Source organism: Choloepus didactylus, chromosome 11 (assembly GCF_015220235.1).
Source record: "Choloepus didactylus isolate mChoDid1 chromosome 11, mChoDid1.pri, whole genome shotgun sequence".
In the NCBI taxonomy this organism is placed as follows: domain Eukaryota; kingdom Metazoa; phylum Chordata; class Mammalia; order Pilosa; family Megalonychidae; genus Choloepus; species Choloepus didactylus.
The window spans coordinates 22335626-22340366 of record NC_051317.1 but is presented as its reverse complement, the minus strand read 5'-3'; the positions used below and the strand labels follow the sequence as shown (position 1 = coordinate 22340366).

The 4741-nt window shown below is 39.4% G+C and overlaps 1 pseudogene; it reads left to right on the top strand.

The window, feature by feature from the left end:
* The first annotated feature begins 1187 nt into the window (after positions 1-1187).
* Positions 1188-3804, top strand: LOC119506577 (annotated as a pseudogene).
* The last annotated feature ends 937 nt before the right edge of the window (positions 3805-4741 follow it).

The window sequence follows — 4741 nt, the reverse complement described above, 5'->3', positions numbered from 1 at the left end:
TTCATCTTTTGTGTTGTGCCTTTCATTTCCATATATTCTACTGGTTGTTTTTTTGAACTTTCAATTTCTGCCTTATATATGCCCAGTGTTTTCTTTACAGCTTCTATCTCTTTTGTGAAATATTCTCTAAATTCTTTGAATTGATTTAACATTAGTTGTATAAATTCCTGTATCTCAGTTGAAGCGTATGTTTGTTCCTTTGACTGGGTCATAGATTCGTTTTTCTTAGTGTAGGTTGTAGTTTTCTGTTGTCTAGGCATCTGACCTCCTAGGCCACCCCAATCAGGTTTTTCCAGATGAGAACAGGCTCAGGTCACAGAAGGAGGAAATATTCAGTATCTGGTTTCCCTGATGGCTTTTCTTAGAGAATTGAGACACCTGTGCTTTTCTGCCAGGCAGATGCACCTGTCACTGCCTGTGTAAGAGGGTGCAGCCTGTGGCTCTCCTTCCCCGGCTTTGGGGTCTGGTTCCGGAAATACTGAAAGATGGATAGTAGAGATGGGCCCCTCCCTTTCCTCTTGGGAAGCTATACCTCCTCCAGAGATGTCATTTGCATATCAATAAGTTCTTTGTTTCTGTGACTCTGCTGATCAAAGTGTTCTGGTTTTAAAATGGCTGAGGCTGTCTTTACTGCAAAGCATTGTGGGCTGAGAACAGCTGAGGTTTCTTCCACAGAGAGAGAAAGTGACAGAAAAACTCCCAGGTTCACCCATCAGCCAGGGATAGCACCCGATCCTCTGGGCTCCCTGTCCTGAGACAGTTATGTTCCCTGACTCTCCCAAGGTCAGTTGTCACCAAAAGCCTCTGTCTGCTTGTTCAGGATTCACTGTCTGTATTGAGCAGTGAATATTAAAACCTCACTTGGAGCCGGGCTGAGAGAGTGCACGGTGCGGCTTCCATGAGGGAGGGGCTCTCAGCTCTAGGTTCTCGGCTCTCAGCGCGGGTCCACAGTTTTACTCACAGATTTCATGCTGTGATCTCAGGCATTTCTCCCATTTCAGGCTGGTGGATGATGAGTGCAATCACGTTTGTCTCCCCACTGTTATTCCAGATTATTTACTAGTTTCTTGGTCATTTATCAATTGTTCCCAGGGGGACTAAGTCTTCCACTCCTCTCTATGCCACCATCTTCTCTCGTTCTCCTATGTGATACATTTTGACATTTACTGCTAAGATGAAATGCAGAAATGAAAACCACATGTCAGTTTTGGTATTCTCAAACGTGATTTGATGTACTTTGTCATGGTTTTATGCTACTGACCTGTAAGAAAGCACACAAGAACAAAAAAGGAGTAATAGTTAAACAGCTAGGACCTGCAACCTCTGTTTCTATGATAAACAGGAATTCACAAAGAGAGATTTTATTTTGGCATACTCCCATCTCAGCTGAGCCCTCAGCCTAGATTCATACACATTTCCTTCATCCACAGTTGTCACCAGATGCTTTACATCTCAGGATGGAGACAATCTCCGCACAAAGTTTGATGTTGTTATAGGGACAGTTTTGCCTGAATCCATCCTAGCAGCTGCATGTTCAAGGAGTGGCCAGGGGGTTCTGCACATTGATTCAAGATGTTACTATGGATGAAACTGGGCTACTTTCAGCTTTTCAGGATTGCTATCCTGGTTGAAAGAATATCAGCAATACAGTGATCATGGAGAAGAAAGTACAGCTGCATGGCAAGACTTGATCCATGAAACTGAAGAAGCCATTACTCTTCACAGGAAGGATGCAGCCACTCAACATATAGAAATTTTTATTATGCCAGTCAGGATTTGAATGACAATGTTGAAGAGGGTTGTACTATGCAGAAAAATCCTTCCTCAGTGGTATCTGGATGAAAATTGCTGAACCTGTACATTCTGCATATTTGCCCAAAGAAAGGCACTCATGCACTACTAACTATGAAATGACTGCCAAAGACACTTCAACGAGTGATAAAGACACTTCACTAGAAATAAATAATTCAGAGGAAATTCTGTAGAAAGAAACTGACTGTGGAGATAAAGCTTTTTTTCACACAGTTTTAGATGGAGATAAAAATGGAAGCAAACCTACAATAGAAGACAACACTGATCAACTAAAGAGAAATAGGATTACTTACACCCAAATAGTTAAGGAAGGCAGAATGCTTAATATTGATTTGGTATCAAAACTGCTGTATTCTCAAGGATTGCTAATTGATCTTTTAATCAAATCAGATGTTAGTCAAAATGCAAAGTTTAAAAATGTGACTAGGATTCTTGCATTTAGGGTAGGAAAAGTAGAACAAGTGCCTTGCTCCAGAGTAGATGTCTTTAATAGCAAAGGTTCAAAATGGTTGAAAAGACTATGGTAATGAAATTTCTTATATTTTGTATAGACTATGAACAACATCCTGATGAATATCAAGTTTTCAAGCAATGTTCATTTTCAGAGTACTTAAAGACTAAAATGTTAACCCCCAACCTCCAATATTTTGTATGGCAGACTACTGTGGTGACATCATGGTTATCTTGTACATTAGATAGCCTTGAAACAATAAAAAACTTCCTTTGGGGTCTGGGACTGTTCAACAATATCCCCTACTTATTTCCCTTGTATGGTCAAGAGAATTTCTCCAGTGTTTCTGCAGGATGTTACAGTTTTTGGCAGAATCTATTGCCTCTGCCATAAAGTACAATGCCTTGTTGTTGACAAAGATTCTAGAAGATGTAAAGCAATTATTGATCACTTCGGTCAAAGAGTAAATGTTAAATACTTTATTGTGGAGGATAGTTACCTTTCTGAGGAAACATGTTCAAGTGTGGAGTATAAGCAGATCTCCAAGGCAGTGCTCATTACAGATCAGTCTATGCTAAAGACATTCAGATCAACAAATTTCCATTTTGGTAGTGCCTCCAACAGAACCAGGAAGTTGGGCTATTTGGGTCACTGAATTATGTTTTTCAACCATGGCATGCATGAAAACATCTGACTTGTCCCTCTTCTGAAACAGCAATGGAAGACTTAAAATCAGTAGTGAAGAAATTATTCACTCCATAAGATGAAACGGAAATAAATAAGGAAGAACTTGCAAAGCGAAGAATTTTGTGGGCTCTTTATTATAACATGAAAGATTCCCCTGAAATTAGCAGAAGCTCATATAATGGCTTACCTTCTGTGCTGGTTTGTATACGTTACATCCCCCAGAAAAAGCCACATTCTTTAAATGCATTCTTGTGGGGGCAGACATATTAGTTTGGATTGGGTTGGAATCTATTGGTTCACTGTTCATGGAGATGTGACCCACTCAAATGTAGGTGATAACCTTGATTGGATAATTTCCGTTGAGGTGTGGCCCTGCCCATTCATCATGGGCCTTGTTTAGTTTACTGGAGCACTATATAAGCTCAGATAGGAGCTCACAGCTAGTGGAGCTGAGACAGACATTTTAAAGACAGCTGTTGGAAGCTGATGCAGATGTTTTGGAGAATGCCATTATGAAACACAACCTGGGAGGAAGCAGACACCAGCCACATGCCTTCCCAGCTAACAGAGGTTTTCCAGACACCATTGGCCATCCTCCAGTGAAGATACCTGATTGTTGATGCATTATCTTGGACACTTTATGGCCTTAAAGACTGTAACTGTGCAACCAAATAAACCCCCTTTTATAAAAGTCAATCCAATTCTGGTGTTTTGAATTCCAGCATCATTAGCAAACTGGAACACCTTCCAATGTTTACATTTGCTCTGGGCCTGACTGTGGTCTGGGAAATGAGCATGCAGTCAAGCAAGGTGAGACACTTTTCCTGGAGATCTTTCCAAGTCAAGAATTCTGACCCATCTTGAAATCTATAAGATATTATCTTTGAAGTTGATGATAAGCAATCATAGATTCTGGGAACAAATAATAAAATATGGCCAAACTGGAATCCACTGAAGAAATAAATAACCTAGAAAGCCCAGGGAAGCACCTTTGAAATTAGAAAAGAGCAAACCAGAAATTCCATTTTGGACCTTCATCCTGTCATCAGAGTATGCTCATTTAAAGGACAGTTTCTCATATTAGAAGTGGTTATATGATAAATGCTATGTATGCAAAAAAATGGCAGAACTTATAGGAATGAAAGTCACAATAGAAGAAAATGGCAGAACTTATAGGAATGAAAGTCACAATAGAAGAGACGAAAAACACAATGGAGACTTACAACACCAGATTTGATGAGGCAGGTGAACGAATTAGTGAACTAGAGGACAATTAATGGAGAAAGTACTTCTACAATAATAGTTGGAGACTTCAATACAACACTTTCATCAATGGATATAACAGTAGAAACAGGATCAATCAGGAAACAGAGATGTTGAATTTTATGACAAATGAACTAGACTTGACAGATACTTAAAGAACACTACACCCCACAACAGCAGGATACACATTCTTCTCAAGTGCTTGTGGATCATTCTTTAGGATAGACCACATATTGGGTCACAAAGCAGTCTCTACAAATTAAAAAAAAAATGACATTATACAAACACCTCAGATCATAATGGAATGAAGTTGGAAATCAATAACAGGCAGAAGGTCAGAAAATTCATAAATATAAGGAGGCTAAATAACACACTTTCAGACAATGAGTCGGTAAAGGAAGAAATTACCTGGAGGCAGATGAAAATGAAAACACAACGTATCAAAATTTATGGGAAACAGCAAAGGCAGTGTTGAGAGAGAAATTTATTGCCCTAAATGCCTATATTAAAAGAGAAGAAAGAGAAAAA